The sequence below is a fragment of the Hypanus sabinus genome, chromosome 4, assembly GCF_030144855.1.
Source record: "Hypanus sabinus isolate sHypSab1 chromosome 4, sHypSab1.hap1, whole genome shotgun sequence".
NCBI lineage: Eukaryota > Metazoa > Chordata > Chondrichthyes > Myliobatiformes > Dasyatidae > Hypanus > Hypanus sabinus.
Genome location: NC_082709.1, coordinates 61,131,797 through 61,148,859, shown reverse-complemented (window position 1 = coordinate 61,148,859; position 17,063 = coordinate 61,131,797). Strand labels below are relative to the sequence as shown.

The 17,063-nt window shown below is 46.2% G+C and overlaps 1 long non-coding RNA gene across 1 annotated transcript; it reads left to right on the top strand.

The window, feature by feature from the left end:
* The first annotated feature begins 1,279 nt into the window (after nucleotides 1-1,279).
* Nucleotides 1,280-16,023, top strand: LOC132392817 (uncharacterized). Its single transcript, XR_009511664.1, has 4 exons — nucleotides 1,280-1,711; nucleotides 13,583-14,004; nucleotides 15,115-15,287; nucleotides 15,566-16,023. It is a non-coding gene; the product is annotated as an uncharacterized LOC132392817 (long non-coding RNA).
* Nucleotides 16,024-17,063: the final 1,040 nt, after the last annotated feature.

Below are 17,063 nucleotides of genomic sequence, written 5' to 3'. Positions count from 1 at the left end.
TATGTATGCACTTAGATAATAAACCTACTTTGACTTTGCATTCAGTCAATTTGAGCATTGCATTAGACATGAATAAAAATGTCCAGCTGCAGTTATTTAGGGGTTTGCCGAGGCCATTTCAAGTGTATTGTGTGCAGTGTTGGTTTTCATATCAAAGCAAGAGAATACCCTTGTCAGTGAGAGATGCAAGGAAGATGCACCATCCATTCCTGGGATGGTGGTCCCATACGAGGTGGGGTTGAGTGGATGAGACCTCTGCTCCCTGGGGATTGAAGAAGAAGTGGTGACCTTTCTGAAATGTACATTTTTTAAAAGGCTCAATAGCGTAGATGTGAGGAACCAAGCTCACAGTCTCAGAATATAGGGTCATTCGTTTAGGACTAAGAAGAGAAGCAACTTCTTCATTTAAATGACATTGACTCTACGGAACTCTCTATCTGCAAGGTACGTAGAGACTCAAACACTTGATAGCATCTTAAACAGAGATTGCAGGATATTAGGGCCTCCAAGGGATATGTGAATGGGAAGGGAAACGTTCGTCTATTGTTGCCATAGGCATTTGTGTGCAGGGTGTAGAATGCCATGAAAACTTGACTTTTTGCAGCAGCACAATGCGTTACAGTGTGAGGACAAACATACTGTAATGTCTTTATGTTTCAACGTAACAGAATGTATGTCCGTGGAGTTCCTTGCCACAGGTGGCTGTGCAGGCTAAGTCATTGGGTATATTTAATGTGGAGGTTAATAGGTTCTTGATTAATCAGGGCATCAGAGGTTACAGGGAGAAAGCAGGAGAATGGGATTGAGAGGGATAATAAATCAGCCATGGAATGGTGCAGCAGACTCGATGGGCCAAATGGCCTAATACTACTCGTTCTTGTGGTCTAAATCAACATGAGCTCAAACTAACATAAACTGTGCATGACACCTGTGCAAAATACACATAATGACTCTAATGCAAGACTGAGGGAGAGAAAAAGTGTGCAGTCCAAGGGAGTGTTTAAGTTCATTGGGTCTGTTCGAGAGACTGATGAGAGGGGCTAAAGGTCTAGTTGAACCTCGAAGTGTTGGTCTTCAGGCTGCTGTACCTCCTGCCTATTGGAGGGTTGGAGTGTTGAGCCACTCTGTTGATGGATACCGCATTCCTAAAACGTCACTTCTTGAAGAGATAATGATGGAATAGAGGCTGATGCAGGATCTTGTTGTAGGGCAGAGCAACAGGGGCTGAATGGCTTGGTTCTCTTCCCGTTTTTTGTTCATTAATTAAATATATTCACTGTCTTCAGAGCATCTGCTGCTTTTCATTATTGCAGCAAGACACCTTTACACTTAATCCCTTTTGCACTAATGGCCAAGGTACCATCTGCCTTCTGCACCTGCACATTGGTTTTCAGTGACTTGCTGTCTGTACAAACCTCACTTCTCTCTCTGCAGACTCTGCCCGGCCTGCTGGATATCGCTAGCGTTCTCTTTTGTTCCGAGTTTGCTGGCCTGCTGTACTCCGCGGCACACGGTCGGTATGGCAACACTCAGCTTCCTATATTACAACTGTGATGATACGGTGAAAACAAATGACTGATTGCAAGTTCCTATGAGACATCCTGAAGTGAAGAAACCATTTAAGATCTTTTGTTAAATAGCTCGAAGTAATAATGCAGACAAAGCAGGCCTGGGAGTTTCAGCGGAATCAGTACCGGCCAGTACTGGACAGGTTAGCCACTAAATCCCTGCTCTATCCACACTCTTACACCCACCCCTCCCCACAAACCCCAGCAGGCTTTCCTTACGGCTTAATTAGGGCTTTTACAAAAAAATAATACATATGCCGTCTTTTAAACCTGTTTTTACACCAAACCACTGTGTGGCTTATTGCGAAAAACAAAATCCACAAAGTAAGACTTGATTTAACAGTTGCCATTAATACGCTGTTCATCAATAATGTTTATGAGAAACAGATGGTTGGTTGGAAAACGTGGAAATCTGGAATTTGGCATTTAGCAAGTTATTTTAACATTGTGGGTTTGGCATTCTTTAAACCATTCCTGTTCCATGAGGATGTTTGAATGTGGTTGTTATTATGAATTATCTAATGTCCTGTGTACGCAGAACTGCAGTAAACCACTGGTACATGGGACTGATTCAGCTACTTGGCAGTATTTCATGTACATAGAAATATGGCGGTTAGAACATGTCCATTGTTCCACTTCCTGTCTGCAAGGAAGCTGGGGGGATGAAGGGGAAGCTCATCCATCATGGTGTCACACTGTTCCATGACGCCACAGGCTGTGGATTGGACCACATCCAGCCAAGGCGAGGGCCCTGTGTGAGAGAGTCTGCGTGTGGAGTGTGAGCAGTGAACACCTGTATAACTGGACCACATCAGACTTCAGACAACATTGGGTGAGGACACTGACAAGCTCAGGCCCACGCCCGGGAAATGAGAGGGTTCTGCCTCAACCATCAGGCAATTGGCTGGGAGGAGACGGTCAGGTGGTCCTACAACATCGAACTGAACAGCACAACAATGGCCAACCACAAAACCAAAATAAACTAATCCTATCTGCTAGCACGTGGTCCATTAACCCTCCAGTCCCTGTCTGTTCATGTGCTCGTCCAAATGTCTCTAAAATATCAGTATCATATCTGCTGCTACCACTCCCTCTGGCAACCCGTTCCAGGTACTCTGTGTGCTTCCCCTTTCCCTGCACATCTCCTTTAAACTTTACCCCTCCCATTGTAAAGCCATTCCCTCTAGTATTTGACTTTTTTGCCCCGGGGGAGATGCTAAACAGCTTTTCTATCTACACCCCTCATAATCTTGTAAAGTTCTATCAAGTCACACCCTCAGCCTCTGCCGCTCCAGAAATAAACAACTCAAGTTTGTCCAACTTGTAGGGACAATCAGCTGGGGGTGAGATAGTTGGACAATCGGCTGGGAAGGGGACGGACAATCTGCTAGGAGTGAGACAGTCAGGCAGTTAGGCCCCTCAGGAGGGCAGGAGACACCCATGGATTTTATGGCCCTAGCTGAGTGTACAGATTCCTGGAAGAGGCACCAATGCAGATTAGACTGGACATCACTGCCTCAGTCCAGACTGCTCGGTAGACTGTTATATCAGACACACACAGCACCTGGTGCATTGCTGCAAACCGTGGGACAACTCTGGTCTTTCATTAAATGTTTTATTTCATTTCAAATTGCATAATGAACCGTGGAGAGCACTCTGACAGGCTGCATCACTGTCTGGTATTGTGGGGCGGGGGGTGAGCTACTGCACAGGATCAAAATAACAGAGGATCAGAAACTTGTAAAATTAATCAGATCCTTCATGGGTACTAGCCTCTGTAGTATCCAAGGCATTTTCAGGAGCGGTACCGTTACTGTATTATGCATCCTCATCACCAGGACATGCTCTCTTCTCATTGTTACCGTCAGGTAGGAGATACAGAAGCCTGAAGGCTCACACTCAGTGATTCAGGAACAGCTTCTTCCCCTCTGGATTTCTAAATGGACGCAGAATCCATAAACAGTACCTCACAATTTTCTGTTTTTGCACTATCTTTAATTTCACACACACACACACACACACACACACACATCCTACCAGGATAAGGTTCCTCTTCTCCTCACCTACCACCCCACAAGCCTCTGTGTCCAGCACATAATTCTCCACGACTTCCATGATCTCCAACAGGATCCCTCCGCCAAGACATCTTTCCCCATCTACCACTTCCTGCTCTCCGCAGGGATCTCTGTCTATGTGACTTTCTTGTCCATTCGTCCCTCCCCACTGATCTCCCTCCTGGCACTTAACTTAGCAAGGCGAACAAGTGCTTCACCTGCCCCTACACCTCCTCCCTCACCACCATTCAAGGCCCCAAACCATCCTTCCAGGTGAGGCAACACTTCACCTTTGAGTCTGTTGGGGGTCATATACTGTGTTCGGTGCTCCCGGTGTAGCCTCATGTATGTCGGCAAGACCTGACGTAGATCGGGAGACCGATTCACCAAACGTACGCTCTGCACACCAGAGGATCTCCCAGTGGCCACCCATTTTAATTCCACTTCCCATTCCCATGGCCTCCTCCACCTTCATGATGAGGCCACACTCAGGTTGGAGGAATAACACTTCATATTCCGTCTGGCTGGCCTCCAACTTGATGGCGTGAATATCGACTTATCTAACTTCCAGCAATGGCCCCCCTCCCTCACCTTATCTCCTTGCCCATCCATCAGCTCCCTCTGGTGCTCCTCCCCCTTTTTTCTGTCCTCTCCCATCAGACTCCATCTTCTCCAGCCCTGTTTCTCTTTCACCAATCAACTTTCCAACCCATCCCCCTCCCCGTTTCACCCATCACCTTCCTCCATCCTCCTCCCCTTCCACCTTTTAACTCTACCCCTCATCTTTTTTTCTCCCGTCCTGCTGAAGGGTATCAGCCGAAAACATCGACTGTATTCTCTTCCATAGATGATGCCTCGCCTGCTGAGTTCCTCCAGCATTTTGTGCGTGTGGCTTGGATTTCCAGCATCTGCAGATTTTCTCCTGTTTATATATACTTGCTGTTTTTTTTATTTGTTTGTTTGTTTATTGATTTATTTATTTATTCTCTGTATTTATTATGTACTGCATTGTACTGCTGCTGCTAAGTTAACAAATTTCGTGAGACGTCAGTGAAGTTAAAGCTGATTCAGATTTGGATAGATTGCCGAAAATGGGATCAGGACTGTCCTCCCGCCTCTGCACTGCAGGGGGCACTGTAGTTCCACAAACAGTCTCAATTAGCAGCAAACACGAGGAAATCTGCAGATGCTGGAAATTCAAACAACAACACACACAAAATGCTGGTGGAACACAGCAGGCCAGGCAGCATCTATAGGGAGAAGCGCTGTCGACGTTTCGGGACGAGACCCTTCGTCAGGACTTTGTGACTCTCAGCCCGAAACATCGACAGCGCTTCTCCTTATAGATGCTGCCTGGCCTGCTGTGTTCCACCAGCACTTGGTGTCAATTAGCAGCGAGAGCCTTGCACTTATCCCATTCACAGCCCAACCAATCAGAGTAATCAATGGTCTCAGGTGGCTTCCTCTGCACCATCCAGGCTGTAACACCTGCAGTCTCGTGTGTCTCCTGAGATACCATATGATTCTTTGTCCTTTGAATCATACCGTTTAAATATTTGGCCAGTTGACTGGGGAGAGATCCTGCACTCAATGGAAACAGGCCCTTCAGTCCAACTTGTCCATGCTAGCCAATGGCTATCTAAACTAATCCCATTTACCTGTAAATGGCCCATATCCAGCTGAAACTTTCCCGTCCAAATGTCTTTTAAGCTTTGTAATTGTTCCTGCCTCCACCACTCATGGGATCTTTGTCATCCACGTGAGAGAGCAGGTAAAGCCTCAGTTAAGCATGGTACACTGAGTAGTGAGTACTATGTCATGATACCTTGCATCTGTGGGCTCATTGGTCCTGGCTTCACCAGGATCATGAGGGGGAAAGATTGCAGTGACCATCAGCCTGGCTGCCACCTTACAGAATGACGGGAAACTCTGATTAGACTGAATGGCCTTATCATGCTCTGATATCAATAGACAATAGGTGCAGGAGTAGGCCATTGTGCCCTTCGAGCCAGCTATCCCTTATTTTAATACTGCCCTTTCGCATCTTCCTTTTACAAATTGGATTTGGCTAGGCTGAATCTGCCAGGAGGGTTAATACTACCATTTGGAGAGATGCTACATGTCAATGTTTCAAGGCGAAGTTGATTGAACTTCCATAACCTGTTTCTAAAATACCTCCTTTTACCCATCTCAGTTTGAGGTGTAAAGAGAGGTTTTGAAAATTGACCTGAAACGTTACCATTTCTTTGCCTCCACAGATGCTGCTAGACCCACTGAGTTTCTCCAGTCATTAGTCTTCTGCTCCAGACGGCTGCATCTGCAGTCTCTTGCACCTCCACTCTTTTGTCTGTGCTCTCACTCTCTATTTGCTCCCATTCATGTTCACCCACTTACAGTTCATCCCAATGATCATTGCAGTTTCAACTGATCTTAGACCTCTCCACTCTCCCACGGCCCCAGCAGCTTGACAAGCTTCCTCCTCAGTCCTCGCAATGGGTCTCTGACCCACAATATTAACTTCTCGGTGTTGATATTGCGTTTGGTTTATTATTGTTACATGTACCAAGATACAGTCTTGCATACTGTTTGTCTAGATCAAACTGTTACACAGTGCATTGAACTAGACTATAGAACCATAGAACGCTACAGGCCCTTCAGCCCTCCATGCTGTGCTGACCCATATAATCCTTTAAAAAAGTACTAAACCCACACTACCCCTGTAGTCAAACAAAAAGTATTGTCCAATGCAGAATAAGGTGTAAAAGCTTCAAAAATGCAGTGCAGTTAAATGATAAAGTGTAAGGTCATAATAAGGTAGCTTAAGGCCAAGAGTCTATCTTACTGTATGAGACTTCCATTCAAAAGTCTAATAACAGTGGGATAGAAGCTGGTCTTGAGCCTGTGGTATGTGCTTTGAGACTTCTGTACATTCTGCCTAATGGGAGAGGGGAGAAAAGAGAAAGTCCGGGGTAGAAAGGTTCTTTGATTATGCTGGCTGATTTACTAAGGCAGCAAGAAGTGTAGACAGATCTTCTGTGATGTGCTGAGCTGTGCCCATAACTCTACTTCTCTTCCCATAGCTGTGGCCAGGCTTTTCTGTTTTCTGTTTTTGAACCAGTGTTTTCTCATTTTTTTTTATGATTCAGTCAGTCCTGGAAAAATGCAGTCACAAACCATTCTGCAATGTGACTTCTTCAGCAAGCCCGTGTGGGGACACACCTGACCTCAGCTCCACCACCATGTGCACATGACCCCAGAGTCAGACGCTGACCCAGAAGGGAAGGGGGGAAGAAGAGGTGAGCTGTGGTGACAGGGGAACAAAAGGAGGGTCTGTGGGCAAGAATATCATTCCCAGATGTAATGTTGCCCCCTGGGTGGCCTAATTCCAGGACATCTAGGATTGAATCCTCAGCATTCTCAAGAGGGAGGGTGAACAGCCAGAAGTACCAACAGGTACCAATGACATGGGTAGGACGAGTGATGAGGTTCTGCAAAGGGAGTTCAGGGAGTTAGATGCTAAGTTAAAGGGCAGGACCTCCAGGGTTATGATCTCAGGATTGTTCTAGAGAGGCTAGAGAAAGGAAGGTTATACAGTTTAACACGTGGTTAAGGAGTTGATGTAGGAGGGAGGGCATAAGATTTTTGGATCATTGGGCTCTCTTCCAGAGAAGGTGGAACCTATACAGAAAATAAAGTTTGCACCCGAACTCGAAGGGCACTAATATTCGGGTGGGAAGGTTTGCTAATGCTGCATGGTGGAGTTTAAACTAGAGTTGCAGGGGGTTGGGAACTAGAGTGCCAGAACAGTTAGTGGAGAGATTGTGGAGACAGATGTTGGTAAAACCTCAGACAAAGTCAGGAATGAAAAGGTTGATCATGGTGTGATCAGGGCCCTGAGCTGCCTATATTTCAGTGCAAGAAGTATCATGGGAAAGGCAGATGAGCTCAGGGCATGAATCATCACCTGGAATTATGATATTGTAGCCATTAGTGATGCTTGGTTGCAGGAGGGGCAGGACAGGCAGCTCAATATTCCAAGGTTTCATTATTTTAGACCTGACAGAGTGGGAGTGATTAAAGGAGGAGGGCTGTCCTTGTTAATGAGGCATTAGGGTTAGGGTTAGTGGGAGTGATCAAAGGAGGAGGGCTGTCCTTGTTAATGGGGCATTAGGGTTAGTGTTAGGGTTAGTGGGAGTGATTAAAGGAGGAGGGCTGTCCTTGTTAATGGGGCATTAGGGTTAGTGTTAGGGTTAGTGGGAGTGATTAAAGGAGGAGGGCTGTCCTTGTTAATGGGGCATTAGGGTTAGTGTTAGGGTTAGTGGGAGTGATTAAAGGAGGAGGGCTGTCCTTGTTAATGGGGTATTAGGGTTAGGGTTAGGGTTAGTGGGAGTGCTTAAAGGAGGAGAGCTGTCCTTGTTAATGGGGTATATTATAGACAGTTTGAAGGATTTAGAGGAAAAAAAATTGTAGAGAGATCGCTGATTGTTGCAGGAAACATAAGGTTGTTATAGAAGGTGATTTTAACTTTCCACATCTCGACTGGGATTCCCATACTGTCAAAGGACCAGATGGGATTGAGCTTGTCAAATGCATTCAGGAATGTTTCCTCAATCAGTACGTGGAAGTCACAACAAGAGGGTGTGTGGTACTTGATCTGCTATTAGGGAATGTGGAAGGGCAAGCGATAGGAATTCGTGCAGGGGAACATTTTGAATCTAATGATCACAGTGTTATTAGTTTCAAAGTAAATAAGCAAAAACATAGGTCTGGTCCACAGGCTAGTATTTTAAACTGGAGCAAATCCAGATTTGATGATATCAGAAAGGATCTGGCAAGTGTGGATTGGGACAGGCTGTTTTCTGGCAGAGGTGTACTTAGAAAGTGGGAGGCCTTCAGAAGTGAAATCTTGAGAGCACAGCTTGTATGTGCTTATCGGAATAAAAGATAAATATAACAAGTGTAGGGAACCTTGGTTTTCAAAAGATTTTGAGGCCCTGGTTAAGAGAAGAAAGGATGTGCTTAGCGGGTACAGGCAGGTGGAAACAAATGAGATGTTTATCGAATATGAGAAATACAAGAGATCACATAAGAGAAAAATCAGAAAGGCTAAATGAAGGCATGAAGTTGCTCTAGCAGACAAGGCAAAGGAGAATCCTAAGGGATTCTACAGATATATTATGAGCAAAAGGATTGCAAGTGATAAAATTGGTCCACTGGAGGATGACAATGGTAATCCATGGGGAGATCTTAAGTAACTTCTGTTTCATCTGTATTTACTCATGAGACGGAGATGTTTGCTATCCGGAGGCAAATCAGGGTGGGGAAATCCCCAGGTCTCAACAAGGTGTTCCCTCAGACCCCATGGGACATACATGTAGAAATTGCTGGGGCCCTAGCAGAGATGTTTAAAGCATCCTCAGTGACAGGAGAGGATAGCCAGTGTTGCTCCACTGTTTAAAAAAGACTCAAAACAAAACCAAGAAATTATAGGTCAGTGAGCCTGACACCAGCAGTGGGAAAGTTATTGGAAGGTATTCTAAGGGACCAGATATATAAGTACTTGGATAGACATGGACTGATGAAGGATGGTCAGTATGGCTTCACACGTGTGGTGGGTCACGTCTAACCAATCTTATAGAGTTTTTCAAGGAAGTTACCAGGAAAGTGGATGAAGGCAAGGCAGTGGGTGTGTCTACATGGACTTTAGAAAGGCACCTGACAAGGTCTTGCATGGGAGGCTGGTCAAGAAGGTTCGGTCGCTCAGCCTTCAGGATGAGGTAGTACATTGGATTAAACATTGGCTTTGAGGGCAAAGCCAGAAAGTGGTAGAAGATGGTTGCCTCTCTGACTGTTGCCCTGTGACTAGTGGTGTGCCACTAGTGGGATTGGTGCTAGGCCCATTGTTGTTTGCCATCCATATTGATGATCTGGGAGATAATGTGATTAACTGGATCAAAAAATTTGTTGATGACAACAAGATTGGGGGTGTAGTGGACAGCAAGGAAGTTATCATGGCTTGCAGAGGGATCTGCATCAGCTGCGAAAATAGGCTAGAAAATGGCAGATGGGATTTAATGCAGAAACGTGTGGGGTGTTGTGCTTCAGTAGGACCAACCAGGGTAGGACTCATACAGTGAACAGTGGAGCACTGAGGAGTGTGATCAAACAAAGGAATCTGGGAATACAGGTCCACAGTTCATTGAAAGTAGCGTCATGGGTAGATAAGGTTGTAAAGAGAGCTTTTGGCACATGGGCCTTCATAAATTCCGGTATTGAGTACAGGAGATGGTAGGTTATGTTGAAGTTGTATAAGACATTGGTGAGGCCTAATTTGGAGTATTGCGTGCAGTTTTGGTCACCTACCTACAGGAAAGATGTAAATAAAATTGGAAGAGTACAGAGAAAACTTACAAGGATGTTGTCAGGACTGGAGGTCCTGAGTTATAAGGAAAAATTGAATAGGTTAGAACTTTATTCCTTAGAATGTAGAAAATTGAGCAGAGATTGGATAGAGGTATACAAAATTATAAGGGGTATAGATAGGGTAAATGCAAACAAGCTTTTTCCACCGAGGTTGGGTGGGACGACAACCAGAGGTTATGGTTTAAGGGTGAAAGGTGAGAAGTTTAAGGGGAACGTGAGAGGAAACTTCTCCACTCAGAGGGTTGTGGGAGTGTGGAGTGAGCTGCCAGCACAAATAGTCCAGGTGAGCTCGATTTCAATGTTTAGAAGTTTAGAGAGGATAGAGAGGGCCATGGTTTAAATGGTTTGGCATGGTCTTGAAGGGCTGAAAGGCCTGTTTCTGTTCTGTACTACTCCATGACTCAATGACTCTATTTGAGATGCAATTAATACAGAGAAGTTGTCCACCTCTTTTGACCTGTTGGCAGTGCACTTCCACACCTGGATCAGTGCTTGCCAATACTGTTCAGTGGGTAAGTACGGTAACCTCTATTGCACCACACACTAAGTACTGGAGGAACTCAGCAGCTTGAGCAGTATCTTTACAGAGGAATAAACAGCTAACATTTTGGGTCAAGACCCTTCATCAGGGTGAGTAATCTCAACTGGATGGCTCTGGGCCTGTGTCTGCTGGAGTTTTGAAGAATGAGGTGGTATCTGATTGAAACCTGTTGAATATTGAAAGGCCTCGATAGAGTAGACTTGGAGAGATATTTCCTGTAGCCTCAGGATACAAGGATATCCCTTTAGAACAGAGATGAGAGGAAGTTCTTTAGCCAGAGGGTGGTGATTCTGCAAAATTCATTTTCACAGATGGCTGTGGAGGCCAAGTCATTGGGTATATTTAAAGTGGAGGTTGATAGGTTCTCGATTGGTAAAGGCATCAATGGTTATGGAGGAGAATGGAATAATGAAGGATAATAAATCAGCCATGTGGGACCAGGCTTGATGGGACCGAATAGGCTCCTTCTGCTTGTATTACGGCCTTATTTTGTTGACACCTGGCCAATAATCGGATTGGCTCATCAACATTCATAACACATTATGTATGTGCTTGGATTTTTCCATAATCTTCCTTTGCAGTTCCTCAGGCTCACTCTCCTGTATTGGTGTTGTTCAGTTGTTTAGTCGAGTACGACTCTTCGTGACCTCATTGACCATAGTGTCCATAGGGCTTTCATGGCAAGATACAGAAGTAGATGCCAGGCCTTTCTTCCGCACAGATACTGCTGCTGCCCAGGTTGGGGCCCGGCTGGCTTTGAACTCAGGATCGTCTGCCTTGACCTCCAGTGTTGAAGCCACTATGCCACCAGCCGGCCTGCATTGTAGTATTATAAATCCTGGCTGAGCTTCTGGGGAGTAGATGCGGTGAAGAGGTTTCGTGATGTCTAAACATTTGTTCAGTTATTCAAAGTGCACTGGCCTTAAATCAGCATCCTTCTGCACAGCTCCACCTACTTCCCTTACAGTACCTTCTCCCCCCGTACCTGCACTCAAGCTCACGTGCCCTAATTCAGTGCTGGAGTTCCTTCCCTGCTCAATTTCACTGCCGTTCTGTGCTGGCTAAAATAACCTTACACATTTCTAGAGGCAGTTTCAATTGATATAATGAGCTTGCCCACGTATTTGAATGTTCATGTGTTAACGGGATATGCTCGTGCATCAGTGCACACGTGAACCGACCTAGGCACACGCAGTCCTGAAAAATATAGAAGCTGCATTGCTAACAGTATTAAACATAAACTCTTGTCTGGCTTCCAGCCAGACGCAGGTGTCGATTTTAACCTACGTTCTAATGACAAACTCTACAATCTTCATCGGTGACAGTGGTATATACTGTATACTCAACCCCCGTTGTCCGTCCCTCCTGATTGGTTAGTCCGGACTAGACATGCCGAGGTATCACCCCGATGAAGGTGGTGGAGTTTGTCATCGAAACGACAGTTAAAATCATCACCTGAATTCGGTTGGATGCCCAAGAAGAGCTTATACATTATATACATCGTGAAAGCACTAGATCCTTTGTTAATAGTACTGTCGCAAATCATCTCCCCTGAGCCCTGGTTACACATCACACAGTCTACAATGGTGCTGGGTTAAAATGATGCTGCAACTTTCATATTGCTTCACTAAATGGGCAAAAAGTTGTCGTTTTCTTGAGCTCACACGGTTTCTATGAGCAAGATCACCTCCTTTGCACTTGTGCAAGCCTTCATCTCCCCAGTGCTTTTGCCGTCTGGCTCACTCACGCTGTTTGTTTGAGAATACAGATCCATCCTGACAAATCGATTCTCCTTCGTCTTACTGTAATCTCCGATCGACTGCCCTGCTATTTTGTATTATCTACTGTCTCAGTAACTACACCTTTCATTCACACTCAGTTTTGCACACATTGCTGTTTATCTTTCATTTCAGTCTGCTTTTCACACTCACCGTGGTCGTCGGTCATCTCCCTATCATCATTGTCACTCAGAGACAAACTATAACATCACCTTTGAAAAATCAGGAAAAAAGCCTGCAGACGCTAAAATGCTGGAGGGAAAGCAGGCCGGGTAGCACCTGTAGGGAGAGAAAAAAGCCTCAGGTCTGGAACACCATGTCAGAGCTGAGAAAGGGAAAAGTTGTTAGGCTGACAGGCAGAGAAGGTGGGGGAGGATGATGGGCAAGTCTGTGGCAGGATAAAATAACACAGCTGTTCATGAGCAGACTAGCTCCATTGTCTGTAGGTCGTTGATGTTGTAGGTTCTGGGGATGTTGCCAAGTCTTGTGGACCTGAGTTATAGGGAAAGAATGAATGGGGAGTACATTACGTACAAAACACTGGAGGAACTCAGCAGGTCAGGTAGTATCTATGGAAATGAATAAACAGTTGATGTTTTGGGGGGGGGGGCGAGACCCTTCAAAGGGGACTCTCTGGACTTCAGGTTAGGAGTTCCTTCCCTGGAGCAAAGGAGAATGAGGGAGATCTTGTAGAGGGATACAAAACTATGATAGATAGCTAGGGTGATGTGTGTGGGCTTTTACTCCTCAGGATGGATGAGACTAGAATTAGGGGTCATTGCTTTAGGGTGAAAGGGAACCGGAGGGGGGCCTATTTCATTGAAAGGATGGTGCGAGTGTGGAACAAGCTGCCAGTGGAAGAGATAGATGCAGGTTCAATTCTCACATTTAAGTGATATTTGCATTGATACATGGATGGGAGGGGTACAGAAGGCCAGTGCCCAGGTGCAGATAGGTGGGACTAGGCAGAAAATCAGATCGGCATGGACTAGATGGGCTGAGGGGCCTGTTGGTGTAACACTCTACTGAATGTGTATAGCCTGGGCTATTGGGATAATACAGACAAAAATAAAGAGAAGAAAAGTGAAGGCTGGATGAGCAGTTCTAAGACAGACAGAGCTTGGGAGGACGATGGCTCCGAACGGCGACTCCTTTGCTTGCATCTATGGAAACAGCTTTATTTCTATCTTCAGTATATCTTTTTTTTTCCCTTTCAAGGTTACTTTGAAGGCCCTGGCCTGGAGTTACACGCTGACTTCGGTTCTTTGCAGAAATGGGACCCCTCTCAGGGCCTCACGACCGGCAACTTTTCAATACGCCAAGGACACGGCCTGGGAGACTAGCGAGCCTTCAGTGTGCCGGATTTTTGTGGCTCTGGAGGCGGGCAGATTGAAGGTTGGTGCCGCTGCCTGGTGTGTCATGGGAGTACAGGGAAGATTGAAGGCAGCAAGCCGGCTGCAGGCTGTGTGCCCAGAGACCCGAGTTCTTTGGGCACAGAGATCAGAAAAAGCAACACAACAGACTTCTAACACCAGACAGAAGATGAGGTGATCCTGGAGTTTCGGTGCGTCTCATTACCATGCAGGAGGACACAGAATGAGAGGTCAGAGAGGGAGTGGAATGGTGATTTAAAGTGACAGGTAACTGAAAACTGAAAACTGATCACATTTGTAAAGGGGGTTTCTTCTTTTTTCTTTGTTACTGTTGGGAAAGGGTTTCTTTTTGTTAACTAGCAGGAATGCTAATTTACTGATAACGAGAATGGTATTCCTTTGTAAACCAAATGGGGATTAATGTTCTTTCTTCTGAGTCTGTAAGCTTTTGTTGACGGGCTTTTGGGCAGATCGGTGCGAGGGGGTCGAGAGAGAGGACGCCATGCTCTAAGCTGGGCGAGGATCGGACCCCAAAGGGGGGTTCGAGGCCGGGAGATTCTCCGAGGAGGGGGGGGGATGAAGCTAGATGTGCTTGGTTGACCACTCGGAGGGTCCTGAGCTGTTTGGAGAGTCGAGGAGTTCGGAGGGTCCTGAGCTGTTTGGAGAGTCGAGGAGTTCGGAGGGTCCTGAGCTGCGAGTCGAGGAGTTTGGAGGGTCCTGAGCTGTTTGGAGAGTCGAGGAGTTCGGAGGGTCCTGAGCTGTTTGGAGAGTCGAGGAGTTCGGAGGGTCCTGAGCTGCGAGTCGAGGAGTTCGGAGGGTCCTGAGCTGCGAGTCGAGGAGTTTGGAGGGGATCGAATGGTGGCCAGAAGACTTCAGTAATTGAGCTCCAACGGCTGTGCACGAAGTGGTTTGGACTTTGATAAGTTTGGCGCCTTTTCTTTAATTTTCTCTTCATATATACTGTATCGTTATTAATCACTTAGTTATAGTAACCTTTATAAATTGTACTCATTTAATCGCATATGGTGTACTGTCTGTTTTTGGGCGAGGCGGGGACATCACACAGCATCCACACCAGCTGATTACCCAGTTTGGTGGGGCCGAAGGCTGCTCCCCCTAGACGAAACGAGCTGAGCGAGCCTGAGGCGATCCAGGAGGTTACACATTCAACGGTTGCAATTCCTGAAGACTTTGTTCCAGTTGGGGCCATGACTGGCAGATCAAGTGAAGGGTTCAGGGTACACTGATGGTAGAAAGTCATTTCTATAGATCTGTCCTCATCAGCCTGTCAAACTGATGGCCACATCAACAGCTGGGCACTTCTCACCTCTTGAACAAAAAAATGTCATCATTCTCCAACTGTCCCTTTATCTGTAGAAACGTGTGGAGAAGACGCCCCTGAATCTTCACTGGTTCGTCACACACTGCTCTTCCAATGGGTGTGAAAGGACAAAGTGCGTTAAAGGCTGGAAGCAGGAGAAGTGGCCTTGACTGGTGAAACAGGCGCTCAGGAGGCCGAATGGGGAAAACAAACAGCCCCATGCAAAGTGGTGAGCAAGTTACAGACATCACAACACATAGCCGCCGAGCAAGTTAAGCAAAAGGGTTTCTCTACACCTGTCCTCATTACCCTGTCAAACTAACGGCTTCATCAGCTGTCCTTCCACCTGGACAAAGTATAACCATCTTCAAACTGCCCCTTTAGCTCATTTGATCTGGACCCCTCCCTATCAGGGGCATCCCCTTTGTCCTCCCCATGCCTTATCCACCCTCACTTCAACTTGGTCTACCAGTTTTCCTGGAACTTTAACTATTTCTCTCCCCACAGACGTCGCTTGACCTGCTGAGTGTGCTTGCTGTTTCACAATATGTCAGCCACATGGTCTGGATGTTCACTGGTGGCTCTGGATTCACAGCATGAGGCCACACTGCCCATCTGGAAAGTTAAGGCAACTTCATGTCGTTTCTCCAATCCAAACCTCCTTCTCAACCTTTCCTTCTCTCCTTCCATTACCCTGAACTGCAACAACACCAGTCTGACTCCCGTCTCTCCACTTCTATTAACTTCAAATTTCAAAACTGTAGTCTCTGTCTGAACCTGTCCTGTGCACGCCTCACCTCTATGGTCCAAACATTTCCATTTTAATTTTTTTCTATTTTCCAATTACTCCATCACTTCTTTCTGTCATACCTCTATAACATCGTCCAGATCTTCTACCTTCCATAAAATCTCTTTGCCTCTGGTTTCATAACCCTTCCGTGGTGGCCACACCCTCCCTACTACTGTCTAAACCGGGGGTCGGCAACCCGCGGCTCCGGAGCCACATGTGGCTCTTTTACGTCTGTGCTGCGGCTCCCTGTTGCTTTGGGAAATAATTGGTTGTGGCGACCCTTTTCCTGGCACATCCGAACCGACTCACAATAAGATAGCCTACGGGGGTTTGCGAGCACAGAGCTTTGGAGCCTCTGCGCCATGGGGGGGGGGGGCAGGTTGAGGGAGGCTTAAAAGTGAGGCTGAAGATTTCGAATAAAGTTTTTTTCCTTCGACTGCAGTTACCGACTCCGTGTCGTAATTTTAGCGCTGCGTGTAGCACACCGCTACATGGTCAGTATTTAATTAATATGTATTTTATGTTAGTTTGTTAGTTTTTGAAATGTAAATCTAAATTTGAAGATTATGGTGATCTTGTACAATCTAAATAAGACGTTGTGGCGACGCATTTCCTGACACATCCGAACCGGCTCACAATTAGCCAGCGTTCAGGCTAAGGGAGATAGCCTACGGGGGTTTGTGAGTACGTGTCTTTTGCAGCATCCGCGCCCATGGGGGGCGGGTTGAGGGAGGCTTAAAAGCAAGGCTGTTTAGTTCGAATAAAGCTATCTTTGACTGCAGTTTACTGACTGCGTGTAGCAACCGCTACAACGTGTTTTTATCGCTGGCTGTCCAGAGGGGAGGTGCTGAAACGCTTTGTCGCGCGTCTGGAAGAAGTGAAAACTTTCCTGGGCAGCAAAGGGCTCAACTTTCCTGAGCTGGAACAGCCAGAGTGGCTGGAAAAGCTACACTTCATGGTAGACATGACAGCGCACCTGAACACGCTGAACACAGCTCTTCAGGGGAAAGGACGTACAGCCCTGCACATGTTGGAGGATGTTTTGCATTCGAGCGCAAGTTGACGTTGCTTGCCAGAGATTTACAGAAAGGCACATTGTCTCACTTGCCCAATTTGAGAGAGTTCAAACAATGTCACGACATGATAAATTCGGAGTATTTACATTCTGCAATCATCGCAATGCAAACATCGTTTGGGAAACGCTTCTGTGAGTTC